Here is a 21,903-nt window from a genome sequence, read left to right as displayed (position 1 = left end):
TAAGGGTGACGGTAATGGCTATTATTTCTCTCACAGAAAGTGGCTTGGCCTGAAACTCAAAAAATACCCCAAACTGCCCCCCCAGAAACCAGTTACTCAAACCAGAAAGGGCAAATTCTTTCTTGTGCCCAAGACCACAGTTGCCAACCTCATATCAAGAGGCAGGTGGAGACCCCTTAAATCCTCGGTGGACACTGCATGCACATGGCCTTTCAAGTTCACTCTTCAGCTGGCACAGGGCATGTGCCCCAGGTTCCTCCAGACCTCAACACGGGGGTACCACCCTGCACGTTTCTCTGCCTTGGAATGTGTATACACACATACTCCATCCCTAGAACTATCTGAACACACAGCCATTCTCTAAGCAGCCTGGTGTTGGAAAAAAAAGAACCAGTTCAGATTCTGTGCCATCGTTTATTAACTGTGAGCCCATCCCTGTATTGGGAAAGTCTCACCACCTCCTACTGAGGTCATTACTAAAACAAAACAAGCAAGTGTATGATAAGGTGTTCCAAAAAAGGGACCTACAAAGTGTATGATAAGGTGTTTCTACAAAGCTGTCCTCGATACAGCAACATAAGCGATCAGCCTCACTGAAGCTAATCAATAAATTCTATATTGATTCAATACTAATCAATATACTGATCAATAAATTCGCCAAGGTAAAAAAGGATTTGCCACAAAATGTGTTTATCTGCATTTCTGAAACAGAAAAGTGTCATCCCCAAATCTGCTTGGCAACATGGATGAAATAACGCACAAGTGAGATTAAAAAGTTGAGGCAGACTTCACTGGCCCACGTGGTGAGGTGGGAGTGCCTCCTGCTGACCTCTGCCTTCAAAAACTGTCACCAACTCTGCCGCACCCGTCCTCAGCCTGCATACACTGACTTTCAAAGTGCGCTCCACTGCCAGCACGGCTCATACGTTACGAAAAGGTAATTTGTAAAAACAATTTCTCTTACCACTAGGCTATGACGCTCAGACCAGCCTCCTCCCCGTGAGCACTGCTAACTGGTCAGAAGAGACAATTAAATGTCAAGTGCATCAGAACGAAGACCCAGCTCCAACACACACAATTTCCCTCAAGTCCCTCGGAATATTGAGTGCTGGTTGAGGGGGTAGAACCCCCGCTTAAGCCAAAAAAAAAAAAAAGAGAGAGAGACTGGGTCAGGCAGAAATCCAGATTTCCACTTTGAGATCTATTCATTCAGATGGGGAAGAGTATTCAAATATAAAATCCTTCAATCACTGGTCATGCCAAATGTTCAAAAACTAGACTCAAGTTGTGTGGGTGTGTGTCGGGGGTGTGGTTTGTTTTTAAAGAAAGATGGTCTGCATGCAGTTGGCAGGCTCTGGATGGCTGCGTTGAGAACCCCCTCCCGGAGGTTCTCAGTCCGGGTGTTCCTTAGGCGGAGCCCCAGGAGACTGACTCCCAGCCAAGGGTGCCCTGGGGCTCCACCTGCTCCAGAGGCCACCCTCTCAGGGCACCTGGGCAGCCAGCAGCCCTCCCTGGGGACTGTGAGTTACTCATGTGAAAACCACCAAGCCCACAGCCAGCTTCTTGCCACTGAATGTGCGCCCAACTCACCTGCTCCCTTCTGATAAAGCAGCGCACAGAGGACTCCTCCCTATTCCTGTGTGTGTGTGTGTGCACGCGCACGTGCTTGCGTATTTAGTTGCTCAGTCGTGTCCAACTCTCTGCGACCTCATGGTCTGTAGCCTGTCAGGCTCCCCTGTCCATGGACTTCTCCAGGCAAGAATACTGGAGTGGGAAGCCATTCCCTTCTCCAGGGGATGTTCTGGACCCAGGGATCGAACCCGAGTTTCCTGCACTGCAGGCGAATTCTTTTGGTCTGAGCCACTAGGGGAAGACCCCAATCCCAACTCTCTGCTCTAGATGAAATGAGACACAGTGTGCAGAGGAGGGGCTGGGCACGGGCAGGACACTTACTCGGTTACCTAAGAACCACCAAATCTGCAGATATTACCACTCTTTTCCTCCATCACCAACGCAGACAACAAGAGTATCAAACAGCTCACGTTCAAACCCTTTCCACCTGCATCAGCCTTCCTTGCTGTGCACATTCGCAAATGTGGCAATAGGGCATTCTGGCCCCTTGCATTCCACCACTGGCTGCCTCCCAAGGGCATCCGCAAGGATCATCTCGCTTTACAAGTGACGTTTCTTTTAACAGTGTGAATTAAGCCAGAAGAAACTGCTGGTCCATGAAATGACCAGCCACCCTGAAGGTGACGATTGGTCTCTTCCACAGACTCCGGAAGGACACGTTCCCTAACCCCAGTCCCCTGGCCCCAACTGTTTCTCGCTCACTTGACCCAATGGGGCAGCTGGGAGCAGTGGCACAGTTGGGGGGGCCAGCCCATTTCTAGGAGTGGGCGACCGCCTTGTGAGGAGATATTTCCCGGCCCAGATGGGGACACAGGAACACCCACGGCACAATGGACACCCAGCTGGACCAAGGCGGGTCACCGGCACTGCTGCTGACCGAGTGCCCACCACGTGCCAGAAAGACAAACCCAACACGTGGTTCTCTGGGAAGCGAGTTCACAGTTGCTGCGCTCCAGACGCTCGGACGCCCCTACTCCAGCAGGAGGAAGGGGGCACATGAAGGCAGATGTGTGCGGAGAAGGGGACAGGGAGGGGCCTCGTCCCAGACAAACCCTCCAAGGACAGGGCGGGTCAGGCGCTCCTCCGCCGTGCTTTTACCTTGTCTGGGAAGAAGAGCCGAGCGCCATCACCAGCAGACCCCACGGCCCAGGGCACCGCCTGCTCTCAGGCCGAGGAGGCACAATACCCAACCACTCACTCGTTCTTTCTTCTCCGGGAAGGGAAAGCAGGTCTTAAATAGAAAGCAAATATTTTACTGGGCATCCCTCAGAGGGATTCCACCATCTAAAAACAACCTCCTGAAAGGATCATCGCTTAGGCCTCAGGAATCACTCCCTAACCAAGCCAGCCTCCCCCCAGCCCTCCCTGCCCTGTTTAGGTCGGTATTTTTTTTTTTTGGTATATAGTTTCATTTTTTAAATTAATTTGTTTTTTACTGAAGGATAATTGCTTTACAGAATTTTGCTGTTTTCTGTCAACTCTCAACATGAATCAGCCATAGGTATACATACATCCCCTCCCTTTTGAAGCTCCCTCCCCACCCCACCCCTCTAGGTTGATAGAAAGCCCCTGTTTGAGTTTCCTGAGCCCTACAGCAAATTCCCACTGTAGGGCAGAATTTTTTTAAGAACACCAGGACCTGGAACTCTCACCCCAAACACTCCTTTCTGGGCCCTGCCCCCTTCACCTTCTGGTCCCCCCAACTCTGGGAGACTCATCCACCTCTTTGGTGCAAAGGATCAAGTCTCCCTCCCCCAGAGGACCCATTCCCTTAGGACAGGACCCACCCACCATCTTGCCTAGCAAGATCTTGCCTGTCTCCTACCCTACACAGCCAAAGCAATCAAGCCCCAGGGAGCCTTCTCGGATGTCCCCTGAAGGCAACCCCTCCCCTTCCAGTGCCTCCATCAAGATTCCCTGACCGCTTTCCAGGAATGCAAAAGGAAATCTGCTCCTCAGGGCACACAGCACCTTAGTTCAGTTCAGTCACTCATTCGTGACTTTTGTGATCCCATGAACTGCAGCGCACCAGGCTTCCCTGTCCATCACCAATTCCCAGAGTTTACTCAAACTCATGTCCATTGAGTTGGTGATGCCATCCAACCATCTCATTCTGTGTTATCCCCTTCTCCTGCCTTCAATCTTTCCCAGCATCAGAGTCTTTCCCAATGAGTCGGTTCTTCGCATCAGGTGGCCAAAGTATCAGAGTTTCAGCTTCAGCATCAGTCCTTCCAATGAATATCAGGACTGATTTCCTTTAGGATGGACTGGTTGGATCTCCTTGCAGTCCAAGGGACTCTCAAGAGTCTTCTCCAACACCACACTTCAAAAGCATCAATTGCTCAGGGCAAGAGCAACTAATTTACTTCTCTGTTTATTTTGTATTTATAAATTTAACAAGGTGGCACAGTGGTAAAGAATCTGCCTGCAATGTAGGAGATGCAAGAAATTCAGGTTCCATCCCTGGGTAGGGAAGATCCCTCTGGAAGAGGAAATAGCTACCCACTCCAGTATCCTTGCCTGGAAAATTCCAAGGACAGAGGAGCCTGGCTGGCTACAGTCCCTGGGGTTGCAAAAGAGTCAACTGATTGATTGAACACACACACAGGGCGCATTAGGACAAAATGTGTGTGGAAGTAAAGTAGATAGTGATTCTTGAAAAATTCAAATTGGATTTCGCTGGTGGCTCAGTGCTAAAGAATCCACCTGCCAGTGCAAGAGGCTTTGGTCTGGAAGATCCCCAGTGCCTTGTTGTTAGTGGAGAGCAGGGTGGGGTCAGTGCAGGGACCACTTTTTGATCATGCCTGTAGCTTGGAGAAGGAAATGGCAACCCACTCCAGTATTCTTGCCAGGAGAATCCCATGGACAGAACAGCCTGGTGGGCTATAGTCCATGGGATCACAAAAGAATCAGACATGACTTAGCAACTCAACAACATCAGGCCTGATCTAAGCGCTTTATTCCAGTTGAGGTATTTCAAATCCTAAAAGATGATGCTGTGAAAGTGTTGCACTCAATATGCCAGCAAATTTGGAAAACTCAGCAGTGGCCACAGGACTGGAAAAGATCAGTTTTCAATTCAATCCCAAAGAAAGGCAATGCCAAAGAATGTTCAAACTACCACACAATTGCACTCATCTCACACGCTACAAAAGCCAGGCTTCAATAGTACGTGAACCATGAACTTCCAGATGTTCAAGTTGGATTTAGAAAAAGGAGTGGAAGCAGAGATCAAATTGCCAGCATCCACTGGATCATTAAAAAAGCAAGAGAGTTCCAGAAAAACATCTACTTCTGCTTTATTGACTATGCCAAAGCCTTTGTCTGTGTGGATCACAACAAACCATGGAAAACTCTTCAAGAGATGGGAATAGCAGACCACCTGACCTCCCTCCTGAGAAATCTGTATGTATGCAGGTCAAGAAGCTACAGTTAGAACTGGACATGGAACAAAAGACTGGTTCCAAATTAGGACAGGAGTATGTCAAAGCTGTTTATTGTCACCCTGCTTATTTAACTTTTCATGTAGAGTACATCATGAGAAACGCTGGGCTGGATGAAGCACAAGCTGGAATCAAGATTGCTGGGAGAAATATCAATAACCTCAGAAATGCAGGTGACATCACCCTTATGGCAGAAAGTGAAGCAGCACTAAAGAGCCTCTTGATGAAAGTGAAAGAGGAGAAGGAAAAAGTTGGCTTAAAACTCAACATTCAGAAAACTAAGATCATGGCATCCGGTTCCATCACTTCATGGCAAATAGGTGGGGAAACAATGGAAACAATGACAGACTATTTTGGGGGGCTCCAAAATCACTACAGATGGTAATTGCAGCCAAGAAATTAAAAGACACTTGCTCCTTGGAAGAAAAGTTATGACCAACCTAGACAGCATATTAAAAAGCAGAGCTATTACTTTGCTAACAAAAATCCTTCTAGTCAAAGCTATGGTTTTTCCAGTAGTCACATAGGGATGTGAGAGTTGGACTATAAAGAAAGCTGAGTAGCGAAGAATTGATGCTTTTGAACTGTGGTGTTGGAGAAGACTCTTGAGAGTCCCTTGGACTGCAAGGAGATCCAACCAGTCCATCCTAAAGGAAATCAGTCCCGAATACTCATTGGAAGGACGGATGTCGAAGCTGAAACTGCAAATACTTTGGCCACCTGATGTGAAGAACTGACTCCTTGGGAAAGACCCTGAAGCTGGACAAGACTGAAGGCAGGAGGAGAAGGGGACGACAGAGGATGAGATGGTTGGATGGCATCACAGACTCAATGGACATGAGTTTGGGTAAGCTCTGGGAATTGGTGATGGACAGGGAAGCCTGGCATGCTGCAGTCCATGGGCTCTCAAAGAGTCAGACACAACTGAGCGACTGAACTGAACTGAAGCGCTTTATAAATATGACCTCATCAGACCCTCGCAGCCCACTCTATTCTTACCCTTGCTTCAGATTCAGCAACACAGCCCTTTGCAAGGGCTCAGGAAATTCCGAATGCACTCACAGGTCGGATGTCATCCTTTCTTTTTTTTTTGATGCTTTCTAGAACAGTTTGTCACATCTGATGCCTCCTCCCCTGCCGGTGGTGATGGGTGTTAACGTTGAAGCAGTGCCCTTCCTCCCTCAGTCCAGCCCCAATCCTGGGAAAGGAGGCCTTTTGCTGGGACCTCTCCCATGCCATCAGAGAAAGAGTGCCCAGGTAACACTGAGATCCAACCAGTGCTCTAAAGTGGGCTTCCCGGGTGGCCCAGAGAAAAGCTTTTGGATCCAAGCCTGGAGCCGGATGTGCCAAGTAATCACCAGGTTGTAAAACTCTCAGCTACAAGCATTGTCAGAAAGTGGTCCCTGCCCTGACCCTGCCCTGCTCTCCACTAACAGGGGCACCCAGACCCGACTCCCATTGGTCATCACTCCCCCTCCAAGACCTCAGCCCACCCACTGCTGCTCAAGAGGATGAAATAAATTAGGAAAAAATCCTTTAATCTCCCCTGCAGAGAAACCTTTCCAAGAACCAGAGTTATACTTGCAACGTACATTTCAAGTGGTTCTGCTGAGCTATGAGTGGTGTCTATGCTCTCGGGCCATCTGAGACGCACATCAAGAGCACAACCCAGACAACTGTTAGTCACAACCCCTCTCCCTTCCTGCCCCTGGGACACGGGGAGACTCAAATAAGGCAAGCTCACAATTATCACAAAGAAAACTCAAACCACTTTGAGCTGCTTCCTCTGCCCACTACTTGGGGGAGTACGTCTGGCCAGTTTTAGGGAAGGAAAAAAAAAAAATCACTCACTGTTCAAAGCCCTCCTTAAATATCCAGGAAGACATCATTACAGATAGAATTCCAATGTTAATTCTAAAATCTCCTGGCTTTTGTCAGATGAAGCCACATTTTAATTCCCAGGCTTAGTTGAGAAATGAGAAGAAAGGATGTTTGAGTGTAGAGGAAAAAAAACCCAAAAACTCAGCCCTGAGCAAAAAGCAGCAAACATTTTGGAGGAAGGAGGAGAATAAACAGAACTCTGCACAAGGCGGAGAAAAACTGGGTCTTGGGAAACCTGGTGTACTCACCAACATGGGCGCGTGGAAACTGATCCGATTTCCCTTGCTCTGTGCTGGAGGGCCTAGCTCAGGGGCCTTTCTGTAGAGCCAGGGGTCCCTAAACCTGGGGCAGGACAACGATACACACCTGAAGACCCAAAAGATGTTCTGGGGCCATCCGCAAATCTGGCTCTCGACTGGCCCCAGCTGACAAAACTATGAGAGCCACCAGAACATTCCTGCAGAGAAGGCGATGGCACCCCACTCCAGTATTCTTGCCTGGAAAATCCCTGAAAATTCCCTTGCCTGGAAAATGGACGGAGGAGCCTGGTGGGCTGCAGTCCATGGGGTTGTGAAGAGTCGGACAGGACTGAGCGACTTCCCTTTCACTTCTCACTTTCATGCATTGGAGAAGGAAATGGCAGCCCACTCCAATGTTCTCGCCTGGAGAGTCCCAGGGACGGGGGAGCCTACCGTCTATGGGGTCGCACAGAGTCGGACACGACTGAAGCGACTTAGCAGCAGCAGCAGAACATTCCTGTGTTTAGTTGCCCTAAGATCCAGCCACATCCACCCTCCAGGCTGAACTACCCCAAGGAAGCAGCTTCTCCACTGAGCACTGCAGAGGCCTAAGAGGCGGTGAGTTGGCCCAAGGCTGATCCCCGCACGGCTGCAGCCCGCCATGCACCCTCCCTTTCCCATGGGGAAAGCAGAATGGAGAACTTGTTCGAAAACTGCAGGGGGAATGGGGGGCTTAGACAGAATCACGGGGCATAATCAAGACCCAAGCTGGCGCTGAGCCACCACACTGGGGCTAATCAGGTGAACTGGTAAAAAGAACCCACTCCGAGCTAACCCTAACCCTAACTCTCTGGCAACAGGCAGAACCCGAAGTTTGAAACAGGCAGTCTCTAGCATCCCTGACCACCACCACCCCCCTGCCCACCCTACTGAAGCCCTGGGGCATCAGCAAAGAATTCAGGGATCTATTTCCCAAGCACACACGTGTCTGCAAGCACACACGTGTTCAACTAGAGGAAGAGAGGCGTTGCAGGGCAGGAAGATAATCTCATAATTAAAGGAAAGCCTGTTTTTCAGGAAAATCTCCATCTCGTGGGGACCTTACCCTAAAGGAAGCCAAGGTCAGTCAGAGCGCTCCCACATCACCTGCTCCGGGTGCCTTTCAGGTGAGTTAATCACTCAAGGCAGGGCCAGTCTCCAGATTTCAGGACACACCCAACTTTGTGCCATTCCCTTTCAATTCTCTGATAGCCTCTGTGAAAAGAAAGCTGCTCCTTTTGTTCGGGAGTATTCATTCAAATTCCTTTCCAAGGCCAACACAAATGCAGGGCAGCAACCCAAAGGAGGGTTTACCCAGCAGAATCAAGTTTCTGGCCAGTTTTTACAGGAGTGGTACAAACAAGACTATTCCGATTAGGTGAAATCCTCACCATCTCCCTGGTCTCTTCTCCCAGATTCCCCCACGATGAACACAGGGGCTCACTCCCACTGGAAGACGGGCATAATGAATCCAGCAGGAAAGAGGGAACAGCCAGAGGGAGGGAGGGGAGCACCCCAACCACCTCCAGCCCCTCCCCCAAGCAAGAGGAACCTGCTGGGAAGGAGACTCTAAGATCACTCACCCAGACCACAGACTTGTAAATCTGAGCCTTACCTACTGGTAGAAAAGGTACCTGGCCACTAAATCCAATTTTACCACCAAAAAACCCCAAACACTGAAAGCTATCCACATAATCTCAGGGCCAGTGTGTGTTTGGGGGAGGGCTGCCCTTCAGCGACATCCCCCAGATAGAGAAAAGGGAAAAGGGGATCAGGAGGACAGAAGGGGTCGGACGTGGGGAGCACAGCAAAGCCACCCCCAAAGGCACCCGAGTCCCAAATCAAAAGCCAGAAGAAGTCTCAATTACAGAAAAACCAGAGCCAGGTGGAGCTGGCTTCTGGCCCTCTAGTAGCTTAACCTCCCACCCCCCACTCTGCTTCTTGATTGGTGAAACAGTGACCATCACTTCTGCCTGGGAGAGGCTGGACCAACGGCACTGTGCCCAGCCCTCAGGGTCCTTCTGGCATCTGGTCTTTGCCAGGACAGTGAGTCTGTGGTCCAGAGGGGGAACTCCCCACCACCCCTGCACCCAACAGGGACTCGTCTACTGAGCCTCAGGCTTCTGCTCAGCAGCCATGCTGTTCATTAACTCAGAAAGCAGAGTGAATTTAAAACAGGCCTGGTCCAGGAAACCATCTAGAAACCCTTCGTTGGCATTAGATCGTGAGATCCCAACAAAAGACCACTAATCAAAGACGGAAATTAAAACAAGCCAGACTTCTCATAGCCCCATGCGATCTGGAAGGCAACTCGGCCTGAGAAAGATCATTGTTTCGGAGAAGCCATCTGAACCCTGGGGAGAAAGTACCAGATGTGGGGCAAGCCTTAACGCTCACCTCCCCTCCGCTCTCAGGGCGGCGGGGAAGAGCCCCTCCACCAGGGGGGCTGGTCCTCACCTCCAGGAGCTTCTTCAAGTCCCAGCTCGGCCACCTGGAGGGCGGGAGCACGCCCTGTTCCCGACACCTCACCCACCTTGTTGTGAAGGTTCAATGCAAACACTGGCCAAGCGTCTTAGTGAGAGTGAAAAAGATACTAAATAGAGGCTCAATAAAGGGTAGTCCGCAGTGTTATCATCACAAAGACAGAACAACGACTTAAACAGCCTGCAAGCACTACTTGGGTACCAAGTTAAGCCTGCGGGGCGAGAGAGCGCCAAACAGAGAAATTCCTCCTCCAAGGAGAAGAAGGGTGCAGAAAGAAAAAGTCATCCCTGCTCTTCACTTACTGGCCGCAGCCTCTGGTCACATGGCCCATCAGGCTCCCAGCCTGGAGAAGCCTGCAAAGGCCCGGGAGCTCTCGGAGCTACGGCCGCGCTCTGCGCAGTTCAAGCGAAATACCCCGGATTTGAAGGTGGCGGCGGAAACCGCGGCCTCAACACCGCCCCAGGGACAGGATGCCGAGCCGGCCAGGCCCCGGCCAGGCATGGGACCGTCTACCAGCTAGTTGCATCTGAGCCACCGTCGTGCAATGGACGAACCTCACTGTCCCGTGGGGGGTGGCGGGCGGGACCACACACGACTCCAGCTCTAAGGTCCCCGGAGCCTGCGATCGTCGAGGGGGGTTGGCTGGGGCACGATCTAGCGGGATACCTGCTTCTGCTCCGAGCCTCGCTCGCAGGGTCGGGGCCCACCTCGGTGTCCTGCGTCCTCTCCCGGCTCCTTCCAGGTACCGGCCGGGGGCGGGGGGCGGGGCGGGGGCTGGGAAGGGCGCGGGACAGCCCGCGGGTGGGCGGCCGCGAAGGGGAGGGACCCCGCACTGGGCTGCGGGAGGGAGGAGGAGGAGGAAGTGGGCACTGCAGGGGGGAAGGGCCATCTCCAACGCCTCTCGACGGCGGCCCCGCAGCGGGAAGCGGCTCCCTATCTACAAGTGAAAGGGCGAAGCGCCGGGGGAGGGGCGCTTCCGGCAGAGTCGGGGGCCGCGCTGTGGATAGGGTGGGGGTGGGGGTGGCAGGTACACCAGATAGCCGAGGGACCTCCGGGGGCAGGGAAGGATCGCCGGGGCGAGGCCGCAGGGAGGCGGTCTTCGGAGGCGGAGCCTCCAGGTAAGCCAGTCTGGAGGGGAGGGAAGGAGCCGCCGGGTCCGCGGGCTCCCGGGGGTCAGGAGGACCTCACCTTCGCCGAACCCCAGACGCCAGGAGACCCCGTCCTTCCAGCAGGGCCCAGCACCCCGGCTGGCGGGGCACGTTCGGGGCGGGGCAGCCGCAGACCACGCCCCCCTCCAGGTAGCGCGCGGCCAGGTAGGGCGGGTTTGCCTTCACCCAGGCCCCAGCGTTGCCCTCCCCGCAGCACAAGGTCGTGCAGGGGCCCGGAAGTCGCCCTGCGGTCAGTCTGGGCGGGACGATGGGGTTCCCGGGCGCCCGGGGCCCCCAAACGCCAGCTACGGAAACAGGAGGCGGAGATCGGCCTCTTTATGACTTGGCAGAGGCAATTCAACATTTCTTCCTCGCATAAAATAGGAATTGCTCTATTTACCTAGCCCGCAGGAGCGTCGTGAAGATTAATGACTGTGAAATGTTCTTAAGATCAAAACATTCTGAGATTTTACTTGTAGGCACTTATATGTCCATATTGCTATCTGCACGGCAAAATATACTCTTTATTGATTGCCCCCCTGGACTGACTTCTAGCCCACAACCACAAAGCGCTCAGGAAATGGAATCAGGTACATCACTGTGTCCTCCCCGTACCTGGATACGGGCAGAAACCGTGGCATCCACACTGGGCCTCTGGCTTCATCCAGGCCCCAAGGGGCGGCTGGAGGAATCAGCCAGCATTGCAGCCCACACAGTTCACTGTCTGAAGAGAAGCTGGAGAGAAACTTTTCAAAACGTTTATCACACCACCAGGAAGAAACTGCAGGATTCCTACCCCTCAGTTCCTTAGCAGGTGCCCCCAAGCGTGGGCTGCCCCTGGGGGGTGTGGGGGGCGGTCTCTGCTGTTCGGAAAGCCTCTGCCCCACGCGGGGGCCCAGTGGTCAGTCAAGTTCAGCCAGTGCTACGAGCCCACGCAGCCCATTTGGCCTGGCAGCTCCCACAGCAAGGCCTCCCTGGTGTCACTAGCTCTCTGTCCCTCCCAGCAAAGCATGCCCGTGTGACCAGGTGAGGCCGCTCCACTTCAGTCCCCTCTACCATCCCTGGAAGGGGCTTTCAGAGCTCCGAGCCCACCCCCTTCCCTTCACCCCCTCCCCCATCCCCATCCTCCCATCCCACTACCCCTTGCTCGCTGCTGGCCCTGGCTGCCCTCCAGGTGGGCAGACCCGGAGGGTGCAACACGGGCTCCTCACCATTCAAATAGGTGTGCAGCCCACCTGGGCCTGAACAAGCAGACTTTGTTTGCACTTCTGGACCGACGGCACTAAACACATCCATCAGCCAAAGAATCAAGTCCCGGCCAGGGTTCCTTCAGCAGGAAAGGTGCACACAAGGCTTCCTAGCCTCTACCCACGACAGCCAAAGAAATTCACCTGCAGCTCCTCCCGCCCCCTACCCCCATCCCTCCACACAGACTCACACACCTGGGGCCACTACAAACAACACAATCACTTCCAAGGTTGGATGCAAGGCATTTTCACCCATCAAGCTTTATACATTGCCATGCTTGGGGAATCAGTCTGGAGGAGCTGACCTCTATGATCTCGGTCTCCTGTTCTTTCCAAAGAAACTTCCTGGGATTCCATGACTCCATAATGAAGTTTTTGTTCGTCCTGTGCTGAAGGCCAGATTTCAGGCATGGCTGGAGCAGAGCAGTGAGTTTAAAACCCCGTGGCCAGCCTGGGCGCTGCAGAGAAACCTACACATTCCCCATGTGACGAACTCTATTCAAAGGCCCTTCCAAGATTCTGCCACAACCTGGGCTGGGATGAGACAGAAATGGGGCCAAGACTTCGAACCAATGGACAAGCCAATTAATAGAGCCTCAGGTCATAACTAAGGATTTACTTTAATGCAAAAAGCACCTTTCTGAGCACTTTTGAGAGGGAGGGAAAGTAACAATGTAAAGTTTTGTTGTTGTTGGGTTTTCTACCTTACAAGCCCAAAGGATTTTAAGAATCACAGGGTTCTGTTGAAAAGCACCGCCTCCCCCATCCCAAGACATGTTTGGACTCTCAGTCAACAACACCCAAAGGCAGGCTGCCCACCAAGTTCAAGCAACAACAGCTATTCAGGATTAACATCCCCTAAATACCATCCGATCGTCCCAGGGATAATGAAGGCTCTATTACTACCCAGGAGCGAAGTCACCATTCTCCGTGAAAGGAAAAGCATCCCTTACAGGAATCCATGAGTAAGAACCCAAGTGTCTTATCACTGTTGTTGTGACTATTAAGCCAACCTTAAGCAACCATCTGTTAAATTTCGTTACAGAAACAGTTAAAGCAGATCATTTCTAAAACATTCACCCAAGGAAGAACCAGGCTAGATACAGGTGGAAAGTCAACTGGCCCCCAAAGTTGTAACCAAAGCACCTCACTCCAATCAGAACAGGCATCAATCAGGCCTCAACAAGGAGCCAGGGCTACACTGACCCCAGTTCTGGGAGGGGTGAAAAAGAAGGTTAACAGGAGTGCCCACCCCTGTAGCAAGAGTTTTGGCCCCACTTGGGAACCTCAGCTCCCATGTGCAAGCAGGAAGCTTGGTGAATGGAGGAAGAAGATGCAACTCAGAGGAACGTTTCCAGAAATAGCAGCAGCTGTGCAGCAAAATACAAAAATCCAACAAATACTCATTTTCACTGCACTTTCGCTAACACCACCAACAAACCCAAAATGACTTTAATGTGAGGGAAATAATAAAAATAAACACCACTGCTTCCTGTGACTTCAGATGCCTCGATTTCTGGTAAGGGTTGAGTATGATTTCTGAAAATTGCATTCCAGGGAGACAAAAAGTTTGCTTCGTGTACACTTTCTTTGAAGAACCCTGTTATCTGCCTTCAGAATCTTGCCTCCAAAAAAGTAGATCACTGAGAAGAGAAAGCACACAAAGTTCCCTGGCGGTCCAGAAAAGACCACCTTCTAAGAAAAAGTCTGGAAAGGGAGCAGGCCAGCGGCTGGGCAAAGACGGATGACTGCCGAGTCTGGTTCCCACCCCGTCTGCAGCTCCTCAAGTTTCTGTGCTCTCGAGCAGTTAGAGAATGAAGCTGCCCCTTGGCTCCCATTGTCAACATTCCACACAAACAATGGCCTGGCCCGCTCACTATTGTACATTCTGTATTCATCTGTGAATCCCGGTTTTTAGCACAACGTGCAAAGCCCTTCTTTTCACTGGTGCAGTCCTGAAGGCCCAACTGTAGCTGTAATTTCGGCTGGAAACACTAAGATGCTAAGAGCAAACTACACATGAAGCTGAGACGTTGATTTGTTCAGATTATTAGAGTCACACTGATGGCATTTGGATACTGCTGTCCATTAAATCATGATCAAAAGAAAGGCTGAACACCTTAAAAATGGTTCTGAAGTTTTTAGCAATTATTAAGTATAATTTTCCAAACCCAGAAATAGGTATGTTTAAAAGAAAAGAAAAGAATCCCTTTCATGAGTCTTTGATACATATTCCATCAAACACACACTTGAACAAAAATTAACTTCAAAAGATTAGGTGAGGGTGAGGGGGTGGGGAGTTTTATATTTTTCCTTCTTTCCCAGAACGCTGTAACTTTAACTGTAGCAGCGTAAATTAGGACATGCTTACCAGCTGGAAAGGAGAAAACTGATACTGCCCAGGCAGTATAGCCTCTGAGAGCATATCCATTCCAGCATTTTCATGTGCCTGCTAAAAGTCTGCAGTAGGGAAAGTCCACACAAGCATTCCTTAGCTAGAGAGTCGCCCAGGAACCTTCTTGGAGAACAAGGCGCAGCGTTTCAATACGCGGTGTTAAGTATGAGTACCTCTATTCGAAGGGTCAAGCAAAATGCATTCTCGGTATTTTAATTACTTCGAAAATGTGTTCCACCCGCTGTAATTGAACTATCAGCCAGGCGGTGGAAATACTACCGGAATTGTGCTCTGCCGAACAGATAAATTTCCTTTCCCAATCATGTCCTATATGAACATATATTTGTGGCCAATATCAGGAACACGAGACACTTGGACTGCTGCTTTTCGCCGATAGAAAGATTATTCACAGAGGGACCCAGGCTTGTATTCACATGCGTTATGGTGACAGCCCTTCTATATCGAAATGACAGTGGTAAAAAATGACAACTGGGGTGGCCGTTCTACGGTTGCTGTAAACGCTTTACATTTTTTCCATTTAGGGAAAAGTGTTAAGTGCAAAGGGGATAACTTTGCCTTCAAAAATGATTCATGATGGAGAGAACTGTTGGCAAATGGCTTTGGGTGTTAGACCCCAGCGGGGCCAACCTTTTGGTTTTGAACCTCAAGGATTTCCAATGGTGTGAGCCAACCTGACTGAACTCCCTTTGCCAGAATATTTTAACAGCAATAAAATTCTTTCCCACTCTGCACTGTGCACATACTCATCCTCTACGTGGCCGCTAGCTACTCGGAGTGCTAAACAAGTTCCAGGTTAATTTTGCAGTTTTGTTTGTTGTTGCTGTTTGTTTCACTTCATCTCTCATTAAAACACTTTTCAGACTTATGAATAGGATTTCCTTCTGGAGTTTTACAAGTCAAGAGTAAACGTATTGATTATTCCCTGAAAGGGTAACTGGTGGCTAGTTAATCATTATACAGATAGCAAGTTTTCCTGTTTCATCTTGTGTACAGGACCAGATTAACAATGCCAGGGAAAGCAAACTCGACTTTGCAGGAACAGGTGTGACCTGAGTCTTAAAAGGCCAAAACATCTCACAAAGTATGTCACTGGTGTATTTTTACAATGCTAGTAATATTTGTTTTTAAGTAGCCAAACTTTTTAACTTTTTTAACTTTAAAGACACACACTTTGCAAATATTTCTTCACCTAATCAAAGACTAAGGGCCAGACATAAGTTGCAATTCCAGACCAGAAAAGAAACCCTCTTAAGGACAGAGTTAGTTTCTTTTTTTTGCTCTTGTTGCTGTTGTTGTTGCTTAAATCACAGATAAGAGATGGTAATTCCCCTTGCCCCTCCCCCAGGAGAACACCCAGTTAAGGGACAGTTTCAAAGAACACAACTGAAATTTTAAATAGCAGGGCTCTGAGCTCAAATCCACAGAGCTACAGAGAGCACCCAGCTGTTATTAATGCACAATCAGAAAAGAGGAGGAAAACAAACCTAGCTTTATCTCCCCCCGCCCCTTGCTTTATCAGCAGGAAAAAGAAAGAAACCAAAAGGCACCTAGTCAGGTCCAAAACAAGCTCCAAACCCAAGATTCGTAAATTTCCTCTAATAACTGTTTTCTACAGGGACAAACAGGGGTCCCTACCCCTCGGGCACAGAAAACCAATCAGTGTCATAAATTCCCTTTGCCTTCAACCCTCACTCCCTTCTACCAGGGACAGAGAGCGGGGAGGGGGTGACCCGGCATAAACACTTGCGCTAAACCCCTCAATGCTCTACAGAAATATGCTGGCGTATTTCCTTTGTTTGGTCCTGTTATACTTGATCAAGTGTGAACTATTAAACTGGTTTCATTAAAGGCAAGTGCATTCACAGCTAGCATCTAACTTCAATGGCAACTGGAAGCATATTTTGCAAGAAGGAGGGCCTGTTTTTTTGCTTGAAATCTACCATCTCATTAACTTTTCTTTTGGGGGCAATAAAAAGGGCACTAGGGTTTTTACAGGAGAGTGTCAGAGCCGCACAGAGATCTGATGCTAGACAAAAGGATATTTAGTGTTTCAACTCTGGGATAGGGTCCCTGGTACTTAAAAAAGAGAAAAGAAATCCTGTTTCAATATGAAAGCTGCTCTGACTGAAAGTGTTTAATTAGCATTTTGAATATTACTTTGTAATTGCTCTAAGAAGTACTCTTTGAAATCAAATGATTATAAAAACAAGATCCTTAAAAGTCCCATTACTTCAAAATGTAGGGGGAAAATTTAAAGAAAAGAAAAAGTGGAATTCTCCTAAGCACATGAAAACTGAAGTTCTACTTTGAGAATCATAGAGGCAGAACAACAGCTAAGGACTGAACACGAGGTAAATTTTAAACTTGCCTTTGAACCCAAGCACCTAGCAGAGAAGAGTGTCTTCTTTGAAGGAGTAGGAAAGTTTGATTTATTTCACCAAAGTCGGGAGGCAGAATCACTTAGTAAACTAACCAAAATAAACGTCCCCTCCAAATTATCCATGTCAGATAAAAATATACCAGTCTCTACAATATCCAACAGAATTGCAAATAAGGCACTTAGCATTTTAAATTCTCAATGCATATTTATAGGATAGCATTCTCTGGTCTACCCTTCGAGCCACTCACGTCTGACTCTCTAAGAACTTAACCCGATCTCCAGTCTTGAAATTTAAAAAAAAACAAACAAACAAAAAAAAACGGGGAAAAATCCAGAAAGATCTGTTTACCCCGGAGAGAGCAAGTGAGCCCGGCGTGACGACGCAGGCCACCGCCACCAGCCTCCACCGCCAAGGACGCAGATCAAGCGGGGATTTCTACCAAAAATTCCTTTCACTTGTTAAATACTAAGCACGGGGACCCTTGGAGCCAACAGCTGCTTGGGCCGCCTCCGGAAAAAGTATTCCGGGGGCTGGGAGCACTACATACGCTCGCGCGCGCACTCACACTCGGTGTCCGAGACCATCGGCGGCGGCGGAAAGCGAAGCCACCGGAGGGAGCGTGTGCGCGTGTGTGTCTCGACGCGGCTGGCGGTGACCGCGCCGAGCTCCCGGGCCCGCGGCCTCCCAGCACCCGGGCGCTGCGTGGGCAGCGGGCGACCGGCCACGCCGCGGGCCTCTCCGGCTGGTGAAGGGCCCCGGCGCGCCCCGGATCTCGCGCGCCCGGGTCCAGCTTGCCCCGGGGCGCTGGGAAGAGCGCCAGGCAGAGAAAGAAAGGCGCTTCCCCTCGGCCGCGCGGGTCGGTCCGGCGCCGCGGAGGACAAGGAGGAAGAGGCGATCGCGGCCGCCCGGCTGTCGCTGCGCCGCGCCGAGTCCCCGCCGCCCGGGGCGCGCCCTCGCCAGCCCCTCCTGCGAAACTTTTTCTTTTGGGTTCGCCCCACCCGAAAAGTGCGGCCAGGGCGGGAGAGGCGGGCGGGGGAGGCGGGCGGGCGAGCAGGATTCGCGGCGGCCGCGGGCGAGGAGGAAGTGGTGCCGGCGGGAGCGCGGCCGGGCAGAGGAAATGCCCGGCCAGCTCGGCCCCCGCCCGCGCCCGTCGCCCGGCTCGCCCCGGGCCCCCGCCCCGCTGCGACTTTGGCGGGCCGAGCCCGGCGCGGCAGTGGCGGCGGCGGCGGCGGCAGATGTGGCCCGGCTGCCCGGAGGAGCCAACAATGCGGGGCCGGCAAAACAAAAGGGTTCCACTTCGCCTGCGTTCCCGTCTCTCACTTGCGCTCCCGGGGCGCCGCGCGGGATCCCCTGCCAGCAGGGGCCGCTCCCCTGGGGGCCCGGAGGCGCGCGCGCCCCGTTTTCCCAGCGGACCCCCCGCTACCCTCCCCCGCCCCCGCCCCGCAGGCCCCAGGCCCCGTGCGCTCGAACTCCCGGTCCCGGGGGATCCGGCCGTATTGTCCCCGCGGCGCGGCGCGCCGCGCGCTCGGCCTGGGTCGCTAGCGGCCCCCGCGCGCGCGCGCACCCACCGGCCTCGGGGAATGGGAGCCGGGGGCGCCTAGGAAACCGTCGCCGAGACGCCGCCGCCGCCGCTGCCCTCCGGACGCCGCCGCGCTCGGGGTTTCTTTTTTTTTTTTTTTTTGCCAATCCTGATGGGAAGGAAGGTGACCGCCTACTTCGCATTCATCAACTCTCATCACAACAACAAAAATCCTGGCGCAAACAGCGGCCAGCGGGCGCGATCGGCCGCGGCCGGTGGAGGGGGGGGTACGGCAGGCAGGGACCCCCCAGGCCTGCGCCCACCCCTCGATCGCCGAGCGGGGACACCGGGCCGGGGGTGGGGGGGCGCAGACCAAAGATGTCCTCGGATGCCGGCTCGGTGTCCTTCGCCCTCCTTCTCCTCCCCCAGTGGCGCAGTGAGGCGCGGGCGCGGCGCCCCCCAGCCCGCGGCCGCAGGTGAGACGGGGGCGGCGGCGGCCCCATCCCTCCCCCGGGGCCCCCCCTTACCTCGTCCCGGGCCGCCGGCGTCCACGGCGAAGGGCGCCCACCCGGGAGGCGGCGGCGGCAGCGGCGGCGGCTCCCGCCCCTTCCACCCCACCCGGCGGCGGCGGCGGCGGCGGCGGCTGTGCGGGCCCCCCGGGTCAGCGCGGCATGGCTCCCGGCTCCGTCCCTCGCTCCTCGGGCCGCCGCCGGCTCCTCTGGGCCGCTCCCGGGCCACCTTAAAATGACACACGCACACAGGGACACACACACAAAAACTTAATCTCTCCAGCTCCCCGCCCCTCCCCCTCCCGGCCTCCCCTCCCCTCCCCTCCCCTCCCCTCCCCTCCGCTCCCCACCCCAGCCCTCCCCTCCCCTTCCTCCTCCTCCCTTCGCCGCCGAGCCTCTTCCTACTTCCCCACCCACCCCACCCCCTTCCTCCGCCCACCCGGCTCCCGATCCCTCCCCAGCCCGGTCCCGGCCCCGCGCCCGCCCGCCGGGAGGGGGCCGTGCTGGGGGTCCCAGGCCCGCAACCGCCCCACGCCGCGCTCACCCCCGAGAAGATGCTGCTTCCAACTTGGATCGGGTTGGGTGGGGGGGCGGGGGAAGGGAGCGTCCGGGAAGCCGAGCGCCTCCCGGCTATTTGCTCTTCTTTATTTGTTTTCTCCTCCGGGGAAGGAGGAGGAAAACGGAGAGAAAAGGAAAGGGAAAGAAGCGGCGCGGCCGCGTCTCGCGGTGGCCGCCGGCTGCGCAGGAGCGAGGCAGGAGGCGAGGTGAGGGTCGCCGCTCGCTCACTCCTCGCTCCTTTTTTTTTTTTGGGCAAAGGCGGGGTCTCTCTTTGCAAACCAATGACACAACCCCACATGGGCCGGCCTCGCCCCCTACAGATACTCCTCACTACAAATCGGCTCTCTCGGGGGATTAGTGGCTCCGCGAAAGTGCACACGGGCACGGCAGGCGGGCGAGGGGGCCGGGCGCGGCGGGCACTCCCCGGCCTGGCCCCGCCCGGGAGGCCCTGGAGACGCGCTGGGGCCTCGGGGCAGGGGCCGGGCGGGGTTCGGGGAGGGGGGGTCCGGCCCTCCAGCCGCCCTCCTTCCTCCTCCGCCCCTTCCACGTGGGGCCCCGGGCGGCCGGCCACGTGGGGGGACTCGAGTGCGCGCGGGCCTTGGCGCGGCGCCCCAGGGTGGCCCTGGCTCCGGCGGGCCCCCGCCAGGCCCGCGACGCCGACCTGCCCCCTTCGCGGCCCCGCGGCTCCAACTTCCTCCCGGGCCCCTCCGCCGGCCGCTTCTGCCTTCTCAGGCCCGCGGGGTCAGGCGCGGGCCGGCCACAGGGGGCACTTGCGCTCCCCAAATCCGGATCCGGGAGACGCTTGCCCGCGCCTGGCCCGAGGGGCGGCGGATGGCTGTGGGTGCGCGCGGAGGGAGCCCGATGTGCTGGAACTCGCAGCGGTTGTGTTCCCTACGAGAAGCAAAACATTTTTTACACATTAAAAAAAAAAATGTTCCTTCCTGTTGCCTGGATCTCGCCGGGGCTATTTTTAAAGCCTTGCCTTTAGGTGGGAGCTCCGGGCCCCGCGGGACGGAGGCGCTGTGCTGCTTGGGTCCCCCCCCCCACCCCGCCTCAGATTCGGGGACCTGGGCTCGCGCGCCGTCCCGAGGGCGCGAGGTTGGTGTCTGGACACCAAACCTGGGATCCAGGCCGAGAGCCGGCTGCATCTACATCCCACGCCCGTGGCCCGCGGCGTTGGAGCGCGGTTTGCTGGAGGGACTCCGCGATGCGGGCTGGGAGGGCTCTTTTCCCTGCGACTCAGAAGCCCACCGACTCTCATCTCTCGCCCCCAAGATCGGCCGCGCGTCCTCCGAGGGCCCCCGGTGTGGGCTGAACGGAGCCCTTCGTCTCGATCTGTTTAAAAACCATATTGAGATGTTACGAAGTGGATTGAGATGTTGAGCTGGAAAGGCGTGGGGAGGGGTGTGAGGCCCGGCCTCTGCAGGCCGCCGGGGCAGCGGTTCCCGGAGCCGAGTCGCCGGGTTTGGCTTCCCGCGTACCCGGGAGCGCACCACGCCCTACGAATCGGAGGCAACTTCAGCCGGGGCCTGGGGGTCAGAGAAAGGGCCCCCGAACCGCGGGGTCAAGTTCTGCTTCCCCAAGAGGCCTCTCGGTCTATTAACATTTTTAAAACCCCTACTCAGGCCCGCAGCGTGTGCTAAAGTGCGCCCAGGTTGGCAGGCGCGACCGGCCTTGTGGGGGTCCTGACTCCCGATGGTTGCTTTACCATCCAACAATAGGTTTTCGAACCTACTGAAGACCTCCTAGAAGGGGCGGCAGGGCGGGACGAGGCTTTTCACACCCTCTAGATCACAAAATTCTGTTACTAGGATGTCCCAAGCTCGTTTTCTGCTTGACCCTATTAGGCCCCGGAGGGCCAGCTGGAATGGCTCCGGTTCCGCTGAAAAACTGCCAGAGCCGCACTCTTAATGGTCCCCATCTTCTGACCACCCCGCACCCCCAGAAACATCTTCCAGGCGCTCCTCTCCCGAGCAGTTTTGCCTCAAGGTCATGGCGCCCAAGATAGTTCTAGATTATACCGGGACCCCACCCACCCCAGACTACTGGACTACTGTTATCTGCTTTTCTGCCTTTTAGGCATAAACTATAATAACCAGAAAGATTTTCTGCTTGCTTATTTCACTGATGATGTTTTGGTTCTGAGTGGCCCTCTTTTCACCCAGAAAGCGCAGAAAGTCAGCTGCTTTTTTTAGATCGCTTGTTCAACTTGTATGTCTACATGAATTTGACCTAAACTTAGAAAATAGTGTTCATTGTTTTAAGCATGTTTAAAAAAGAAAAAGGTATCCTCAGAACCAAAACTTCTCATTTCAACTTGATAACCTGTATTTTGAAATAGAGTCCATTTGCCCCCAACACAAATTATTTGCCCCCAATAATTTGAGTTATTTCAAATTCCAATTAT

At 53.5% G+C, this 21,903-nt stretch overlaps 1 protein-coding gene across 3 annotated transcripts in view; it reads right to left on the bottom strand.

Moving 5' to 3' along the window:
• CTBP2 (C-terminal binding protein 2) overlaps positions 1–19,213 on the bottom strand; it is a 167,854-nt gene extending 148,641 nt beyond the window's left edge. For 2 of the 3 annotated variants that reach the window (XM_018041152.1, XM_018041154.1), the window contains exon 1: positions 18,957–19,213. The gene's annotated coding sequence lies outside the window, so the exon portion shown is untranslated. Of the gene's footprint in view, positions 1–10,906; positions 11,190–18,956 lie in introns of those variants that run through there. The other variant, XM_018041153.1, reaches the window with a different exon arrangement.

Source organism: Capra hircus, chromosome 26 (assembly GCF_001704415.2).
Source record: "Capra hircus breed San Clemente chromosome 26, ASM170441v1, whole genome shotgun sequence".
NCBI lineage: Eukaryota > Metazoa > Chordata > Mammalia > Artiodactyla > Bovidae > Capra > Capra hircus.
The sequence above is the reverse complement of the archived record's forward strand: the minus strand, read 5'-3'. Positions and strand labels throughout refer to the sequence as shown.